This window comes from Arachis ipaensis, chromosome B1, assembly GCF_059453495.1.
Source record: "Arachis ipaensis isolate K30076 ecotype BB chromosome B1, ASM5945349v1, whole genome shotgun sequence".
Classification (NCBI taxonomy): domain Eukaryota; kingdom Viridiplantae; phylum Streptophyta; class Magnoliopsida; order Fabales; family Fabaceae; genus Arachis; species Arachis ipaensis.
Genome location: NC_142436.1, coordinates 39,769,951 through 39,790,070, shown reverse-complemented (window position 1 = coordinate 39,790,070; position 20,120 = coordinate 39,769,951). Strand labels below are relative to the sequence as shown.

General features: G+C 39.1%; 2 non-coding genes across 2 annotated transcripts; one reads left to right on the top strand and one right to left on the bottom strand.

The window, feature by feature from the left end:
• The first annotated feature begins 4,645 nt into the window (after nt 1-4,645).
• On the top strand, nt 4,646-4,752 carry LOC148576289 (small nucleolar RNA R71). Its single transcript, XR_015902802.1, has one exon. It is a non-coding gene; the product is annotated as a small nucleolar RNA R71 (small nucleolar RNA).
• Nucleotides 4,753-11,669: 6,917 nt separating this feature from the next.
• Nucleotides 11,670-11,777, bottom strand: LOC148576288 (small nucleolar RNA R71). The gene has a single exon (XR_015903008.1). It is a non-coding gene; the product is annotated as a small nucleolar RNA R71 (small nucleolar RNA).
• Between the last annotated feature and the right edge of the window lie 8,343 nt (nt 11,778-20,120).

The following is a 20,120-nucleotide window of genomic DNA, read 5'->3' as shown; positions in this document are numbered from 1 at the left end:
TATGTAGATGTTCCGCAATGTAGTTGAGTTTGATCTGAGAATTTATGTTGTAATCAGCTTGAACTTCATATCTTGCATCCTGAAGAGTCGTGAATTCCTTGAAAGCTCTCTTATTATCAACTTGAAGTTGGGCCAGCTGGTTGAAAGATCCTTAACATTATGAAGCTTGTTCTCTTTGCATAACTAGAGATCTTAACTCAAAATCCCTCTGCTGGATCATCATTCTCAACTGAAGCTCCTCTTATCTCTCTTGAGCTCTCATGTATTGTAAATGGAATTCTTCTTGTTTCTCTTGAACTCTCATGTACTGTTCGGATAGCCTTTCAATTGTTTCTTGCATCCGGCACATGTCCATGTTGGTTTGTGACTGGAATTGTTACTCTTCTTCTTGTTCTACATCTTGTTCTTCTTCCTCCCGTGGTTCTTCTCTCCTTCGTCTCCTTTGTGGTCTTCGACTTTGTTGTGCCTCTGTGACATTCATCATCCTTTCGAGGGTCATAGGCATGCCTGGATGCAGCCATGTTGGGTTTGCATCCTCCATTGGCACTCTGGCCTTCATGCATAACCTCATAATGGTGCTTGGGTAATGGAGCCAGGCTTCAGCAGAATTTTTCTCTGCAACCTTTTGAATATCATTTACAATGATCTCGTGAACTTTTATCTCTCCTCCCACCATGATATAGTGTAGCATGATAGCCCTTTTCTTGTTAACTTTCGAGGTGTTCATTGTGCCCAGAATTGATCTCTTTATCAGCTAATACCAACCTTTTGCTTCAAGGATGAGATCTCCTCTTTTCAAGAACTTGTGCCCCCCTTAATTGTCCCTCTCCCAGTCAGTGTTCACCATACAGATATCACTAGCGATTTCATCATAATCTGGGTTCCCATTTACTCTTTCTTGGTACCCCGGCTCATCAAAATGTGCTGCCCTTAGTCCTAAGACCTTCATAATGGTCTTCGGACTAAAGTCTACTTCCACACCCCGTACATAACTCTTGTACGTTGGGGCTTCGGTCATATCTAGCCTTGCAGTGTTAGCATAGAACTCTCTTATGATGTTTGCATTAATCCTAGTGATCGGTGAGGTCAGCTCTTCCCATTTTCTCTTTCTGATCTTGGCTCTTATTTCTAGGCATCAATCCTCAGGTAGTTGGAAAGGGATTTCTGGATATATCTTTTTGTCATTCATCCACCCAAGTTGCATTTGGTGAAACCATGATCTGAACTTCCATCGATCATAGTCGTTTTCAATTTCTTCAGTAACAAGTTCCTTTCCTCTCCTTCTTTTGAAACTTGAAGATGCCATATCTCCCTTGATGGTTAGCCGAGTAGGGATTGAAGGTTTATGAAGAAGGGGGTTGGTGTGATGCACTCTCGGTGGAAAAGTGGTTTGAAGGAAAGGTAGTATTATGGAAGCAAGTGAACAAAGGTGCTTTGTTGTACAAAGAACACGGTTGTTAGGTCTTGATTTTAGAGAATACAAGAAGTGTGAAAACTCTAGTCCTGAGGCTTGGTCAAGGTGAAGCTATTTATAGCAACTTTTAATGAAGATTGGACGGTCAGGATGTTACTTGAAAGGTTTAGAATGAATGGTTTGCATGTAAAGATGAATGGGGACAAAAGTTGCCTCTTCATTAGGCATGTGGGGTCGGTCTTCTAAGGGCTTCTTCCAAGGATGTGCAGAATTTTATCTTTACGAAGCAACCTTCCAAGTCATGTGATCTACTTTTGTCTTCATGATAGCTTTACCATTCATTGTCTTGTCCCTTTCATCAAGCTATTCTTCTGCATACCTATCCATCATGTCAAAACAAAGAAAATAATTAGAATAGGTGGCGGTAAATACATGGCAAGAAATGCTTAAATTTAAAACTAAAACTTTGACTAGTATTCATCATGATTGTTCATCCAGCCGTGACTCCTTTTGTGCTCTTATATAGTCTTGGAGGACACCAAACTTAGTGTTTGGATATATGGTTCAAGGTGTTACTTCCTCCAAGTAATGTCATTGAGATCTCAACGGAATTAGTGTCACTTTTGGTTAAACCATCATGAGAAACACCTTATTTTTCTATTTCTAAACATTAACTAAAAATTATAAACATGGTTGCACTTTCATGAATTTCAAGACTCCAAAGAACCTTGACTCTCATGACTTGTTCTTACAATATATAGAACACCAAACTTAATGTTTGGTTATATATTCCAAGAAACACATGTCAAAATGGTGATATGATCATCATTTTTGAAAGGTATCTTAGTGTGCCTTTAGGCACACCAAACTTAGAATTGGATCATATGCTTCACAATGTCATGGATACTTGTCAAAATTGTCTATGAGAGCTTGAATTCATGTTAGAGCAACAATTATTATTCATACTGAAGCATCAAAAATAAGGAAACTAAATCATGGGCTGCCTCCCATGGAGCGCTTCTTTAGCGTCATTAGCTTGACGGTTGGTTTACTGTTAGAGTGGATTATAACGCCTCAAATCTTCTCCCCTCACAGTGAAGCTTTCTCCACTTGACTCCTTGATGATTTCTACATGTTCCAAGGAAAATGACCTTTTTTACTGTGAACACTTGGGGTAACTAAGATGGAAGTGTCGGAAGCTGTGTTGAGATTGATGGCTGGTGGACGGATATCACCTTGTTTCCAGGGAAAAAATCTTCTGTAGGAATTTTCTTCTTTCTCCATCCTCTTGGCAATTTTTTCACCACTCTTTTCTCTTCTTCCAGTAGTGCTCCAGTGATTATTGTGTCAGGGAGTTCCTCGTTAGTTGCTCTTCCCAACTCTTGTGGCTTCAATTCTTTCTTGAGTTCTCTTGGTTGCTTTATCTCTTGAAATTCTTACTTGTTCACCAAAGACTGTTTCAAAGGTTCAGCTGCTGATTCACTGTTGTTTTCCTTTGTGCACATGTTGCTGTGATCATCCTTCGGCTCTTTAGGTTCTGGTTCAAACTCAGATATAGGTTTGAAAATATGAAAGGTGAGATGTTCATCATATATTCTTAGGATTAACTCTCTTTGTTTCACATCTATCAATGCTGTAGCAGTGGCTAGAAATGGTCTCCCCAGAATAATGGGATGGAGGTAACTTTCCTCCATGTCCAGAACAACAAAGTCAGTGGGGAGGAAGTAGTTTCCCACTTTCACCAATACATTTTCGACTACTCCTTCGGCCTGCTTCTGAGTTTTATCCACCAATTGGATGATTACATCCGTGGATCTCATCTCATTGATTTGCAACTTCTTCATAAGAGACAGAGGCATCGCATTTATGCTAGCCCCTAGATCACAGAGTCCTCTGTCAATTTTTGTCTCTCCTATGGTATAGGGAATATGAAAGCTCCCCGGATCCTTTTTCTTTAGGAGTACATCCTTCTTGATGAGGGCACTACATTCCTTGTTCATTATCACTGTTTGTCTCCCTTATAAGGTTCCTTTCTTGGTCAGCAGCTCTTTCATACACTTGATGTATGTAGGCATTTGTTGGAGAGTTTTGATACAGGGGATGTTGACACTGAGGGATGCAAACATATCTAGGAATCTTGAATATGACCATTCTTTCTCACCTCCTCTGAGCCTCTAAGGAAATGGTGCTCTTGGCACATAAGGTTTCGGCATTTCCTTCTTTGTTGATTCTTTCCTTTGTGCAGATCCAATTTCTTGTTCCTTTTTCTCCAAGTTGCCCTGGAACTTCCTTGGTTGTGATCTGTTGGCTTTCTGGTATCTTCTTCCAGGATTTCTTTATTTATAAGAGTAACTGCCTTACACTCTTCCTGTCTCACCTTCTTCAATTCCCCTCTTGGATTTTTCTCAGTATCACTTGGGAAACTATCAGTGGACTTCGGAGTCTGCTGTGAAAGATGTCCTACCTGAGATTCGAGATTTTTAATAACCTCCCTTCGTTTTTTTATACTATCTCTCACTTCTTCCCTGAATCTTTTCATGTCTTTAGACTCCTTGCAAAGATTTGCAAGCATAGCTTCCATTTTGGACATTCTGTCATCATCATGTGGTGATGGTTGGTTGGAATTAGGGTGTTGAGAGTGGTTATTATGGCTTTGGTATGGTGGCTGTGAGTAAGTGTTTTGTGTGGTCTGGTATGATTTTTGGTTGGAGTGTTGATGAGTGGAGTTGTTATACTGGTTTGGATTATGGGGTCTGTGGTCTTGGCCTTGGTTTTGTTGGTTCTCCCACCCAAAATTTGGGTGGTTCCTCCAACCAGGGTTATAGGTTTTAGAATATGGATCATGAGTTTGCCTAGATGAATTTCCAAGGTAATTAGCTTCCTCCCAGTTAACTCCTTCTTCTGTGTCCAACTCTCCTTGAGGTGATGATTGAGTGTGGATAGCTGCAGCCTGATTCCTCTCCATTTGCTTGGTCAATTCAGCCAGTTGCTTGGTGATCATCTTATTCTGGGCCAGGATTGCATTCATATGGTTTAATTCCAGGACTCCCCTGTTGTTGCTTCTGTCTGAGGCATAAAAATACTCATTGTCAGCCACTGTCTCTATTAACATCAATGGCTTCTTCAATGGTCTTCTTCTTGTTAAGGGAACCTCCAAATGAGTGGTCTACAGCTTTCTTTGATTCACAATTTAGCCCTTCATAAAAGATATGAAGTTTCACCCACTCATTAAACATATCAGGGGGGCATTTCCTTGTCAGATCTTTGAATCTCTCTCAGGCTTCATAAATAGCCTCACCATCCTGCTGTCTGAATATTTGCACTTCAGTTCTCATCCTGTTTACTTTTTGTGGAGGGTAGAACCTTGTTAAGAATTTATTCACTACATCCTCCCAAGTTGTCAAGCTTTCCTTGGGAAATGATTCTAGCCATTTTGATGCTTTGTCCCTCAAAGAAAATGGAAACAGTAGCAATCTATAGGTGTCAGGATGAACACCATTAGATTTAACTGTGTCACATATCCTTCGAAATTTAGTGAGATGCTTATTAGGGTCCTCTTGGGCACTTCTTTCAAAGGAACAGTTATTTTGCACAAGAGTTATGAGCTGAGGTTTCAATTCGAAATTATTAGCATGGATAGTTGGCTTTTGAATGCTGCTACCACAGTTTTCTGGATTTGGATTGATGTAGAGCCCAGAACTCTCCTCTCTTGTCCAGCAGGGTTGGCTGCACCTCTTCTGGCATGATTGTTCATCTCTCCTTCATGATGGTTTTTCATATCATCCTCCATGGTTATATCTAAGTCTTTGTCCTCTTCTTCTGCACCAACAGCCCTCTTTCCTCTTGCTTCCATCCTTAATCTCAGGAAAGTTCTTTCCGGTTCACTATCAAACGAGGTTGAGGTTTCCTTTCACCTACCTGTCATACAAGGAACAAGTACAAGAAACAGCAAATATAGAGTTCACTAAAATAGAGTATAGTTATTGGGTTAGCTTGCTGGAAAGTAAAGAAGTGAAGAAATTAAAGAGAAACAACTAAAATTGCAGAAAAACGAAAATGAACAGCTGAAATTAAAACTCAATTAATCAAAATAAAAGAAAAGTGCTCAATCTAGTTGCCCTCCAATTTAGTAATTTTCAATACAAGACTAATCCCCGACAACAGCGCCATAAACTTGATTCACTCGAAAACTGTCTCTCAACAATTTCCTACAGGCAAGTGCACCGGATTGTCGTCAAGTAAAAACTCACTGTAGAGTGTGGTCGAATCCCACAAGGATTGGTTGGTTGATCAATGTTAATTGGAGAATTGTTCTAGTTGAGCGAAATTAGAATTGAATTGGGATTGCAGAAAGTAAAATTGGCAAGAAACTTAAATTACTAAAAATTAAAGAAACTGAAATTAAATTGCAAAATATAAAGAACAGAAGCTTAAACTGTAAGAAATTAAATGGGAATGGGGTTTAGCATGAAATTAAAGAAGCAGAATATAAAAGAATGGGTAGATCAGAGATGGGAAAGCTCATTGGGGTCAGGAGATGTGATAATTCTTCGGATCAAATTCATTCTCATCTCTTCCTCAATCAATGTATTCATTGATCTCCTTGGCAATCTTAGGTGATTAGATCCCAATTTCTTGGCAATCTAATCTCTCTAAGCATGAACAATTGCCCAATTTCTTGATTTAAGTGCTCATGGGAAGAGATGAAGTGTGGTCACTGATTATACCACACAAATTCATAGATCAAAGTATTGGTAGGATTACATGTCACTATATCCATCCAAACCCCAATCTAATCCAATGTGAGAAAGTATTTCTAGCATGATCTCCTCATTCCTGTTCCAAGGTTCAGAGGAGATCCAATTATTAATAGCTTCTTTCCCAAGACAACTATCCAATTGGATGAAGAACGAAAGCTTTCTAGCAAAATCAAGAGAAAAGAAAGAAGAAGAAGAATAAAAACTAATATTGATCCATTGAATTACACAGAGCTCCCTAACCCAGTGAAAGGAGTTTAGTTGTTCATAGCTCTCAAAATGGAAAATGGAATTGAAAGATACATTTATCAATTGAAAGAATTGCCGAAAAGTAAAATGAGCCGAAAAGTAAAAGTAAAAAAAAAAGAGTCCCGTCTAACTTAAATTCTAAGTTATTTATACACTTTCTTCCATTGATCTTCAATCTCTGAATTAGGCTTTTGGTCTTGATGGAATTTGGGTTGAAGTTGCTCAAATTCGTTTCCCTTGCTGTTGAGAAGAGATCTGTTTGAATTGCAAAGTTCTGGTGCTCAAGTTGGAGTCAACGTTTGATGGCCAATGTTGACTCAAACGCATTTCTTCAAAACCAGATATACCTGTTGTCATTGGCGTTTGACTCAATGTTGGAAGGCCAACGTTCTGCTACCCACGTGTACGCCTGCACCATGCGTACGCGTGAAGGCTGTGATTTTACTTATTCATGCGTGCGCGTACACCACGCTTACGCGTGCATTGCTATTTTTTCCATCCACGCGTACGCGTCACTGACGCGTGCGCGTCGATTCAAGTTTCTCAATTCCAAATTCTGGGCTCCTCATCGCGGATGTTGGAGGCAACGTTGAACCTTCAACGTTTGTTTGGTGACGCGTACGTGTGGATATAGAAATTTTTCTCTTTCACGCGTACACGTCATAGGCGTGTACGCATCGCTCAAAAATCATTTAGCTCCAGAATTGAACATTTTCAATGACGTTGGAGGTAACGTTGGTTCACCAACGTTCCCTCCAACATTGGCACCCATGTTTTCTTCTTCCAAAATGTTGCCTTCAACGTTGATGGGCCAACGATGGCCTCTCCTTCTCTTCTTCCTTGCTCTTTTTCTACTTCTTTCTTCCTATCATCAACCAAACAAACTTATCAAAGCCTTGGTATAAGTCATGTGAATTTTCATCATTCTTAGTACACAAGTAATTATAGCATAATTCTCATGAAATTATATCAAATTAACTATGGTTGGATGAATCCAGTCATGCATGAATTTTTTACCCCAATTGCCTACTTATAACTCAAGAAAGTGCATAAAACTTATTAAAAACAAAGAAAAAGGCTAGTGAAATGATGAGCGAATAATTTATACGCTTTTTGGCATTGTTTTTAGTATCTTTTTAGTCGGATCTAGTTACTTTTAGGGAAGTTTTCATCAGTTTTTATGTTAAATTCACATTTCTAGACTTTACTATGAGTTTGTGTGTTTTTCTGTAATTTCAGGTATTTTCTGGCTGAAATTGAGGGACTTGAGCAGAAATCAGATTCAGAGGTTGAAGAAGGACTGCTGATGCTGTTGGATTCTGACCTCCCTGCACTCAAAGTGGATTTTCTGGAGCTACAGAACTCGAAATGGCGCGCTTCCAATTGCGTTGGAAAGTAGACATCCAGGGCTTTCCAGAAATATATAATAGTCCATACTTTGGCTAATAATAGACGACGTAAAGTAGCGTTCAACGCCAGCTTTCTGCCCAATTCTGGCGTCCAGCGCCAGAAAAGGAGCCAAAACCAGAGTTGAACGCCCAAACTGGCACAAAAGCTTGCGTTCAACTCCAAGAAAGACCTCTACACGTGTAACACTCAAAGCTCAGCCCAAGCACACACCAAGTGGGCCCCGGAAGTGGATTTTTGCATCAATTACTTACTCATGTAAACCCTAGTAGCTAGTTTATTATAAATAGGACATTTTACTATTGTATTTGTCATCCTGGATTGTATTTTGATCCTGTGATCACGTTTTGGGGGCTGGCCATTCGGCCATGCCTGGACCTTTCACTTATGTATTTTCAACAGTAGAGTTTCTACACTCCATAGATTAAGGTGTGGAGCTCTGCTGTTCCTCAAAGATTAATGCAAAGTACTACTGTTTTCTATTCAATTCTTCTTATTTCGCTTCTAAGATATTCATTCGCACTTCAACCTGAATGTGATGAACGTGACAATCATCATCATTCCCTATGAACGCGTGCCTGACAACCACTTCCGTTCTACATTCGAATTGAATGAGTATCTCTTAGATCTCTTAATCGAAATCTTCGTGGCGTAAGCTAGAATGATAGCGGCATTCAAGAGAATCCGGAAGGTCTAAACCTTGTCTGTGGTATTCCGAGTAGGATTCAATGAATGAATGACTGTGACGAGCTCCAAACTCGCGATTGCTGGGCGTTAGTGACAGACGCAAAAGGATAGTAAATCCTATTCCAGCATGATCGAGAATCGACAGATGAATAGCCATGCCGTGACAGGGTGCGTTGACCATTTTCACTGAGAGGATAAGATGAAGCCATTGACAAGGGTGATGCCTCCAGACGATTAGCCGTGCCGTGACAGGACATTGGATCATTTTCCCGAGAGATGACCGAAAGTAGCCGTTGACAATGGTGATGTATCACATAAAGCCAGCCATGGAAAGGAGTGAGACTGACTGCATGAAGATAGCAGGAAAGCAGAGGTTCAGAGGAACGAAAAGCATCTCCATTCGCTTATCTGAAATTCCTACCAATGATTTACATAAGTACCTCTATCCCTATTCTATTAATTATTATTCGAAAACACCATTATCAATTTATATCTTCCTAACTGAGATTTGCAAGGTGACCATAGCTTGCTTCATACCAACAATCTCCGTGGGATTCGACCCTTACTCACGTAAGGTATTACTTGGACGACCCAGTGCACTTGCTGGTCAGTTACACGGAGTTGTGAACCATGGTCTTGGCATCATGTTTTTGGCGCCATTACCAAGGAAAGAAAGAGCAATGAATTTTACATAATTAAAGTGTGATCACGATTCCGCGTACCAAGTTTTTGGCGCCGTTTCCGGGGATTGTTCGAGTATGGACAACTGACGGTTCATCCTGTTGCTCAGATTAGGTAATTTTCTTTTTATTTTCTTTTCAAAAATCTTTCAAAAATCTTTTAAAAATTTTTCTTTTGTTTTCGAAAAAAAATTTTATTCAAAATTTTTAAGAATGAATTCTAGTGTTTCATGAAGCATGTAAAGCCTGGCTGGCTGAAAAGCCATGTCTAAATTTATTTGGACTGAGGCTTGCAATTTGTTATCAAGAGCAATATACTCTAGTGTTAAATGCTGAAGCTTGGCTGGCCATTGGCCATGTCTAGTGTTTTGGACTGGAGCTTTCATTGAAAGCTTGGCTGGCTAGTGAGCCATGTCTAATTCCTGGACTGAAGCTTTAGACTAAGAATGCAAGATTCCTGGAATTCATATTAAAAATTTTTGGAATCTTTATTTTTATTTTTCACAAAAATTTTCGAAAATAAAAATCCAAAAAAATTAGAAAATCATAAAAATCAAAAATATTTTTGTGTTTCTTGTTTGAGTCATGAGTCATGTTATAAGTTTGGTGTCAATTGTATGTGCATCTTGCATTTTTCGAAAATTTCATGCATTCATAGTGTTCTTCATGATCTTCAAGTTGTTCTTGGTAAGTCTTCTTGTTTGATCTTGATGCTTTTTTTGTTTTGTGTCTTTTATTGTTTTTCATATGCATTCTTGAATTCTTAGTGTCTAAGCATTAAAGAATTCTAAGTTTGGTGTCTTGCATGTTTTCTTTGCATTAAAAGTTTTTCAAAATTGTGTCTATAATGTTCATCTTGGCATTCATAGTGTTCTTGGTGTTCATCTTGACATTCATAGCATTCTTGCATGCATCACATGTTTTGATCTAAAAATTTCATGCATTGCATCTTTTTAGTATTTTTCTCTCTCATCATAAAAATTCAAAAATCAAAAAAATATCTTTCCCTTTTTCTCTCATCAAATTCGAAAATTTGGATTGACTTTTTTAAAAATTTTTTAAAATCAAATTGTTTCTCATGAGTCAAATCAAATTTTCAATTTGAAAATCTTATCTTTTTCAAAATCTTTTTCAAAAATCAAATCTTTTTCAAAATTTATTAGTTATTTTCGAAAATTCCAAAAATATTTTTCAAAAATCTTTTTCTTATTTTTATACCAAATTTTCGAAAATAACAATAACAATTAATGTTTTGATTCAAAAAAAATTTTCAAGTTTGTTACTTGCTTGTTAAGAAAGATTCAAACTTTGAGTTCTAGAATCATATCTTGTGATTTCTTGTGAATCAAGTCATTAATTGTGATTTTAAAAATCAAATCTTTTTCAAAACTAATTTCTATTATATCTTTTCAAAAATATCTTCTTATCTTATCTTTTTCAAAATATAATTTCAAAATATCTTTTCTAACTTCCTAACTTCTCACCTTTTCAAAATTTGTTTCAACTAACTAACAAACTTTTTTGTTTGTTTCTTATCTTTTTCAAAACTACCTAACTAACTCTCTCTCTCTAATTTTCGAAAATATCTCCCTCTTTTTCAAAATTTCTTTTTAATTAACTAATTATTCTTATTTTTTATTTTTTATTTTAAAAAAAAATTTCGAAAAATACTAACCTTTTTCAAAAACTATTTTCGAAAATCACTAACCCTTTTTCAAAAAAATTATTTTTGAAAATTCTCCCTCTCCCATCTTATTCTATTTATTTATTCATCTACTAACATCTCATCTCACATCTCAACCCTCCTCACAGTTGTGTTTCTTCTATTATATTACATTCTTTGTCTCCCCCTCTTCTTCTACTCACACAGGGATCCCTATACTGTGGTATAAAGGATCCATATTATTATTATTTTTTTTTCTGTGCCCTCTTCTTTGTCATATGAGCAGGAGCAAGGACAAGAATATTCTTGTTGAAGCAGATCCAGAACCTGAAAGGACTCTGAAGAGAAAATTAAGAGAAGCTAAATTACAACAATCCAGAGATAACCTTTCAGAAATTTTCGAACAGGAAGAGGAGATGGCAGCCAAAAATAATAATAATGTAAGGAAGATGCTTGGTGACTTTACTGCACCTAATTCCAATTTACATGGAAGAAGCATCTCCATTCCTGCCATTGGAGCAAACAACTTTGAGCTGAAACCTCAATTAGTTTCTCTGATGCAGCAGAACTGCAAGTTTCATGGACTTCCATCTGAAGATCCTTTTCAGTTCTTAACTGAATTCTTGCAGATATGTGATACTGTTAAGACTAATGGAGTAGATCCTGAAGTCTACAGGCTCATGCTTTTCCCCTTTGCTGTAAGAGACAGAGCTAGAATATGGTTGGACTCTCAACCTAAAGATAGCCTGAACTCTTGGGATAAGCTGGTCACGGCTTTCTTAGCCAAGTTCTTTCCTCCTCAAAAGCTGAGCAAGCTTAGAGTGGATGTTCAAACCTTCAAACAAAAAGATGGTGAATCCCTCTATGAAGCTTGGGAAAGATACAAACAGTTGACCAAAAAGTGTCCTTCTGACATGCTTTCAGAATGGACCATCCTGGATATATTCTATGATGGTTTATCTGAATTAGCTAATATGTCATTGGATACTTCTGCAGGTGGATCCATTCACCTAAAGAAAGCGCCTGCAGAAGCTCAAGAACTCATGGTTGCTAATAACCAGTTCATGTACACTTCTGAGAGGAATCCTGTGAGTAATGGGACGCCTATAAAGAAGGGAGTTCTTGAAATTGATACTCTGAAGGCCATATTGGCTCAGAACAAAATATTGACTCAGCAAGTCAATATGATTTCTCAGAGTCTGAATGGAATGCAAGCTGTATCCAACAGTACTCAAGAGGCATCTTCTGAAGAAGAAGCTTATGATCCTGAGAACCCTGCAATAGCAGAGGTGAATTACTTAGGTGAACCTTATGGAAACACCTATAACTTATCATGGAGAAATCATCCAAATTTCTCATGGAAGGATCAAAAGCCTCAACAAGGCTTTAATAATGGTGGAAGAAATAGGTTTAACAATAGTAAACCTTTTCCATCATCCACTCAGCAACAGACAGAGAATTCTGAGCAGAATCCATCTAGCTTAGCAAACTTAGTCTCTGATCTATCTAAGGCCACTGTGAGTTTCATGAATGAAACAAGGTCCTCCATTAGAAATTTGGAGGCACAAGTGGGCTAGCTGAGTAAGAAGATCACTGAAATCCCTCCCAGTACTCTCCCAAGCAATACAGAAGAAAATCCAAAGAGAGAGTGCAAGGCCATTGATATTACCAAAATGGCCGAACCCAAAGAGGGAGAGGAGGACGTGAATCCTAGTGAGGAAGACCTCCTGGGACGTCCAGTGATCAATAAGGAGTTTCCCTCTGAGGAACCAAAGGACTCTGAGGCTCATCTAGAGACCATAGAGATTCCATTGAACCTCCTTATGCCCTTCATGAGCTCTGATGAGTATTCCTCTTCTGAAGAGAATGAGGATGTTACTGAAGAGCAAACTGCCAAGTTTCTTGGTGCAATCATGAAACTGAATGCCAAATTATTTAGCATTGATACTTGGGAAGTTGAACCTCCCTTGTTTATCAATGAACTAAGTGATCTGGATCAACTGACATTGCCTCAGAAGAGACAGGATCCAGGAAAGTTCATAATACCCTGTACCATAGGCACCATGATCTTTAAGGCTCTGTGTGACCTTGGTTCAGGAATAAACCTCATGCCCCTCTCTGTAATAGAGAAACTGGGAATCTATGGGGTGCAAGCTGCTAAAATCTCATTAGAGATGGCAGACAGTTCAAGAAAACAGGCTTATGGACAAGTAGAGGACGTGTTAGTAAAGGTTGAAGGCCTTTACATCCCTGTTGATTTCATAGTCCTGGATACTGGAAAGGAAGAGGATGAATCCATCATCCTAGGAAGACCTTTCCTGGCCACAGCAAGAGCTGTGATTGATGTTGACAGAGGTGAACTAATCCTTCAATGGAATGAGGACTCCCTTGTGTTTAAAACTCAAGGATCTCCCTCTGCAGCCATGGAGAGGAAGCAGAAAAAGCTTCTCTCAAATCAGAGTCAACCAGAGCCCCCACAGTCAAACTCTAAGTTTGGTGTTGGGAGGCCACAACCAAACTCTAAGTTTGGTGTTGAACTCCCATTTCCAAACTCTAAGTTTGGTGTTGGAGAGTTTCAACAATGCTCTGGACATCTGTGAGGCTCCATGAGAGCCCACTGTCAAGCTAGTGACATTAAAGAAGCGCTTGTTGGGAGGCAACCCAATTTTTATTTATCTAACTATATTTTTCTTAGTTATATGTCTTTGTAGGTTCATGATCATGTGGAGTCACAAAATAAATATAAAAATTGAAAACGGAATCAAAAACAGCAGAAGAAAAATCACACCCTGGAGGAGCATCTGTCTGGCGTTCAGCGCCAGAACAGAGCATGGTGCTGGCACTGAACACCCAAAATGGGCAGCTTCTGGGCGCTGAACGCCAGAACAGGCATGGTTCTGGCGTTCAACGCCAGAAATGGCACACAAATGGGCGTTGAACGCCCAAAATGGCCACCAACCTGGCGCTGAACGCCCAGAGTTGTGTACAAAGGCATTTTTACATGCCTAATGGGTGCAGGGATGTAAATCCTTGAACACCTCAGGATCTGTAGACCCCACAGAATCCACTCAGGATCTGTGGACCCCACAGGATCCCCACCTACCTCCACTCACTTCTTCTCACCACTCTCTTTCACATAACCCCATAAGCACTCTTCCCCAAAAACCCTTCATCAATCACCTCAATCTCTCTTTCCCATCACCTCCTCACCACTCACATCCACCCACTCTTCCCCATAAACCCCACCTACCTTCAAAATTCAAAACCAATTTCCCACCCAAACCCACCCATATGGCCGAAACCTTTCCCCCCCTCCCTTCCCTATATAAAGACCTCCATTCTTCATCAAATTCACACAACACATCCCTCCACAATCCTCTTGGCTGAAACCACATCTCCCTCTCCCTCTCCATATTTCTTCTTCTTTTTCTTCTATTCTTTTGTTTATTGCTCGAGGGCGAGCAATATTCTAAGTTTGGTGTGGTAAAAGCATAAGCTTTTTGTTTTTCCATTACCATTGATGGCACTTAAGACCGGAGAATCCTCTAGAAAGGGGAAGGGAAAGATAAAAGCTTCCACCTCTGAGTCATGGGAGATGGAAAGGTTCATCTCCAAAGCCCATCAAGACCACTTCTATGATGTTGTGGCCAAGAAGAAGGTGATCCCCGAGGTCCCTTTCAAACTCAAAAGAAATGAGTATCTGGAGATCCGACATGAAATTCAAAGAAAAGGTTGGGAAGTTCTAACAAATCCCATCCAACAAGTCGGCATCCTAATGGTTCAAGAGTTCTATGCCAATACAAGCCCATCACTAAGAAGAAGATGAAGCAAGCAAGAGAGCCCATTCATGGAGCTCAAGAGGCGTATGAAGCTCATCACCATGAGATCCCGGAGATGCCTCAAATGCACTTTCCTCCACAAAACTATTGGGAGCAAATCAACACCTCCCTAGGAGAATTGAGTTCCAATATGGGACAACTAAGGGTGGAACATCAAGAGCACTCCATCATGCTTCATGAAATTAGAGAAGATCAAAAAGCAATGAGGGAGGAGCAACAAAGACAAGGAAGAGACATAGAAGAGCTCAAGGACATCATTGGTTCCTCAAGAAGGAAACGCCACCATCACTAAGGTGGATTCATTCATTGTTCTTGTTTCTTCTATTTTTCGTTTTCTATGTTATGTGCTTATCTATGTTTGTGTCTTCATTACATGATCATTAGTAGTTAGTAACTGTGTCTTAAAGTTATGAATGTCCTATGAATCCATCACCTCTCTTAAATGAAAAATGTTTTAATTCAAAAGAACAAGAAGTACATGAGTTTCAAATTTATCCTTGAACTTAGCTTAATTATATTGATGTGGTGACAATGCTTCTTATTTTCTGAATGTATGCTTGAACAGTGCATATGTCTTTTGAAGTTGTTGTTTAAGAATGTTAAATATGTTGGCTCTTGAAAGAATGATGACTAGGAGACATGTTATTTGATAATCTGAAAAATCATAAAAATGATTCTTGAAGCAAGAAAAAGCAGCAAAGAACAAAGCTTGCAGAAAAAAAAAAGGCGAAAAAAATAGAAAGAAAAAGCAAGCAGAAAAAGCCAAAAGCTCTTAAAACCAAGAGGCAAGAGCAAAAAGCCAATAACCCTTAAAACCAAAAGGCAAAGGTAAATAAAAAGGATCCCAAGGCTTTGAGCATCAGTGGATAGGAGGGCCTAAAGGAATAAAATCCTGGTCTAAGCGGCTAAACCAAGCTGTCTCTAATCATGTGCTTGTGGCGTGTAGGTATCAAGTGAAAACTTGAGACTGAGCGGTTAAAGTCAAGGTCCAAAGCAAAAAAAGAGTGTGCTTAAGAACCCTGGACACCTCTAATTGGGGACTTTAGCAAAGCTGAGTCACAATCTGAAAAGGTTCACCCAATTATGTGTCTGTGGCATTTATGTATCCGGTGGTAATACTGGAAAACAAAGTGCTTAGGGCCACGGCCAAGACTCATAAAGAAGCTGTGTTCAAGAATCATCATACTAAACTAGGAGAGTCAATAACACTATTCGAAATCTGAAGTTCCTATAGATGCCAATCATTCTGAACTTCAATGGATAAAGTGAGATGCCAAAACTATTCAAGAGGCAAAAAGCTATAAGTCCCACTCATATGATTGGAGCTATGTTTCATTGATAGTTTGGAATTTATAGTATATTCTCTTCTTTTTATCCTATTTTATTTTCAGTTGCTTGGGGACAAGCAACAATTTAAGTTTGGTGTTGTGATGAGCGGATAATTTATACGCTTTTTGGCATTGTTTTTAGTATGTTTTTTGTAGGATCTAGTTATTTTTAGGGAAGTTTTCATTAGTTTTTATGTTAAATTCACATTTCTGGACTTTACTATGAGTTTGTGTGTTTTTCTGTGATTTCAGGTATTTTCTGGCTGAAATTGAGGGACTTGAGCAGAAATCAGATTCAGAGGTTGAAGAAGGACTGCTGATGCTGTTGGATTCTGACCTCCCTGCACTCAAAGTGGATTTTCTGGAGCTACAAAACTCGAAATGGCGCGCTTCCAATTGCGTTGGAAAGTAGACATCCAGGGCTTTCCAGCAATATATAATAGTCCATACTTTGGCCAAGAATAGACGACGTAAAGTGGCGTTCAACGCCAGCTTTCTGCCCAATTCTGGCGTCCAGCGCCAGAAAAGGAGCCAAAACCAGAGTTGAACGCCCAAACTGGCACAAAAGCTGGCGTTCAACTCCAAGAAAGACCTCTACACGTGTAACACTCAAAGCTCAGCCCAAGCACACACCAAGTGGGCCCCGGAAGTGGATTTATGCATCAATTACTTACTCATGTAAACCCTAGTAGCTAGTTTATTATAAATAGGACATTTTACTATTGTATTTGACATCCTGGATTGTATTTTGATCCTGTGATCACGTTTTGGGGGCTGGCTATTCGGCCATGCCTGGACCTTTCACTTATGTATTTTCAACAGTAGAGTTTCTACACTCCATAGATTAAGGTGTGGAGCTCTGCTGTTCCTTAAAGATTAATGCAAAGTACTACTGTTTTCTATTCAATTCTTCTTATTTCGCTTCTAAGATATTCATTCGCACTTCAATCTGAATGTGATGAACGTGACAATCATAATCATTCCCTATGAACGCGTTCCTGACAACCACTTCCGTTCTACATTCGAATTGAATGAGTATCTCTTAGATATCTTAATCGGAATCTTCGTGGCGTAAGCTAGAATGATGGCGGCATTCAAGAGAATCCGGAAGGTCTAAACCTTGTCTGTGGTATTCCGAGTAGGATTCAATGAATGAATGACTATGACGAGCTCCAAAGTCGCGATTGCTGGGCGTTAGTGACAGACGCAAAAGGATAGTAAATCCTATTCCAGCATGATCGAGAACCGACAGATGAATAGCCGTGCCGTGACAGGGTGCGTTGACCATTTTCACTGAGAGGATAAGATGAAGCCATTGACAAGGGTGATGCCTCCAGATGATTAGCCGTGCCGTGACAGGGCATTGGATCCTTTTCCCGAGAGATGACCGAAAGTAGCCGTTGACAATGGTGATATATCACATAAAGCCAGCCATGGAAAGGAGTGAGACTGACTGGATGAAGATAGCAGAAAAGCAGAGGTTCAGAGGAACGAAAAGCATCTCCATTCGCTTATCTGAAATTCCTACCAATGATTTACATAAGTACCTCTATCCCTATTCTATTAATTATTATTCGAAAACACCATTATCAATTTATATCTGCCTAATTGAGATTTGCAAGGTGACCATAGCTTGCTTCATACCAACAATCTCCGTGGGATTCGACCCTTACTCACGTAATGTATTACTTGGACGACCCAGTGCACTTGCTGGTCAGTTACACGGAGTTGTGAACCATGGTCTTGGCATCATGTTTTTGGCGCCATTACCAAGGAAAGAAAGAGCAATGAATTTTACATAATTAAAGTGTGATCACGATTCCGCGTACCATGAAACTAGCCTAAGATGCCTTGGCATCACGTGTGAAGGTAGACTGATATGTGAATTGAAAACTGATGAACTGTTGAGTTTGGAATTGAAATGTGAATTGACAGTAGTTGTGATGAGTCGAGGACTTGGAAATGGAAATGTTGATGTGATAGTAGTTGAGATGAGTCGAGGACTCGAACATGCAATGATGAATCATTATTGTATTGAAAATGTTTTATGAAAAACCACTGAACTACTGTTTTAAATTGAGATTATGAGACGCTATGCGCCTGGCAGGGACGGCGGTTGGATCCCGCTTGTCGAGGTAGCGGCGGCGGCGTAAGGGCGGTGGTTCGTCCCGCTTGCATTGAGATGTGAGGTTTGAGGCAAGAGTATCCCGCTCGCATCCATTCGGATCAATAGAGTGTGCAGGTACAAAACCCCGGACAGTGATCCGAGCACTATATCTCGGGGGTTCCCAATGATGATTCCGAAGGGCGACATCTCCATGGAGATGTGTCGGGTTGGCAGTTGAACCAACAATGTAATATCACAGGCAATAGGGCAGGCATTCATCATGTGCATTTCCTATCTGTTTGTATGCTTTGCCGACTTGTAATTATATGCCTATTTGCTTACTTGAACTACTTGCCTTATATGCCTCTACTTGTGTTTTACTTGCATTGTAATTAATTGTGATTTCTACTGGGATTGAGGAGGTTCGGAAGGCGGTGGCGATGGGATTTCATGGAAGATAGGTTGGTGAAGGCTGTGGGACAGCGGTGTTTGGTTAGAATAGAAATCCCATAAGATAGAGTACCCTGTTTACTTATGTTAAGATTTATATATTATGCTTTATTGTTTTAGTATGCCTAAGATGAATCTTGTGATGGATATGAAGTCTAGGATTGCCTTTGGCGTCCTGGGGTCCTATATCCTACATCACTGGGAACTATTACCATACTGAGAACTTTCGGTTCTCATACCATATTTCTGTTGTATTTTTCAGATGCAGATCGCAACCTACCTCGGTGAGTTGCTTGGATGGTGACAGAAGCGGAGGATCTTGTTACTCTTGAAGTCTTTTTTATTTATTTTCTTATACATCTCTCACTTTTGTATTTTGTTTTTGCCTAGAGGCTTGTATTGAGAGAGCAAAACTGTATAAGATGATTTTACTGTCTGGTTCTGTTATCTGTGTATATGGCTAGCCGGCTTAAACTTCGCGAGCCGTGGCTAGATTATTACGATATTATACTATATCTATATCTTGTGCTTTAAGTTAGTTGCTCCATATGTACGTTTTGCACTTTTAAATCCTGTTTTTGAGCTATATCCTTCATCGGGCATCTAGATTATATTATTTTCTTCTATATATTATATGTATGAGTTTAGAACTGTCGTAACCTTTGATTAACCTTTGCTTTACGATGCGAGGTAAAGCTTAGGCTAATTAGGGTGTTACAATTTGCATTCATGCATCAAGTATTTGCTGATTTTTAGATGACTAGCAAATCCCAAAAAACATGATTAAAGGAGGATTGAGTGATTAATCCCTAATCACTGAGCGACTAGAGTGTATACACATCTAGTGAGGGTTTCGATTGCTCAATTCTATTGTTCTTTCCATTAAGTGTGGGGAAATTGATGAGTCCATATTTGATGATAAATTTTGGACTGATTTGAGTGGATTTCATCATATAAACCATATTTATGCACCTAAATATCATGCTTTTGTGTTTTCTCTCTAAATTGTGCCTAATTGTGAAAACATGCTATTTTGTGTTTAATTTGATCAATTTTATTCCACTTTCATTTCATTCGATGCCTTGATGATTTTTTATGAGTGATTTCAAGTGTAAGAGGTTGGAATAGCTTAATAAGAGTAGAAAAGAAACATGCAATTGGGAGAAAACATGAAGAAAACAAAGGAGAAGCACACACCTGTGCGTACGCACAAGTACCAGCGCGTGACTTCATTAAAAAGTCATGTGGCTTGCGATTTTGAGGGCTCTTTGGCCCATTTCTGATGGCTTTGAAGCTTATAAGGAAGGGCAAGCAACCACACATGATACCATACTTCATACAACACAATATACAACACACTTAGGGTAGTTTCAGGGTAGTTTAGCTTAGGTTTTCTCTCAATTTTGCTTAGGGTTTAGTTAAGGTTTATCTACAATTTTGCAATTTTCCAATTTTGATCTTGGATTCTAGCTATTCCCATTGTAAGTATTTCCTTAATTCTCTCTTTTATTACACTAATTGTTCTAAACTTTCTTATAT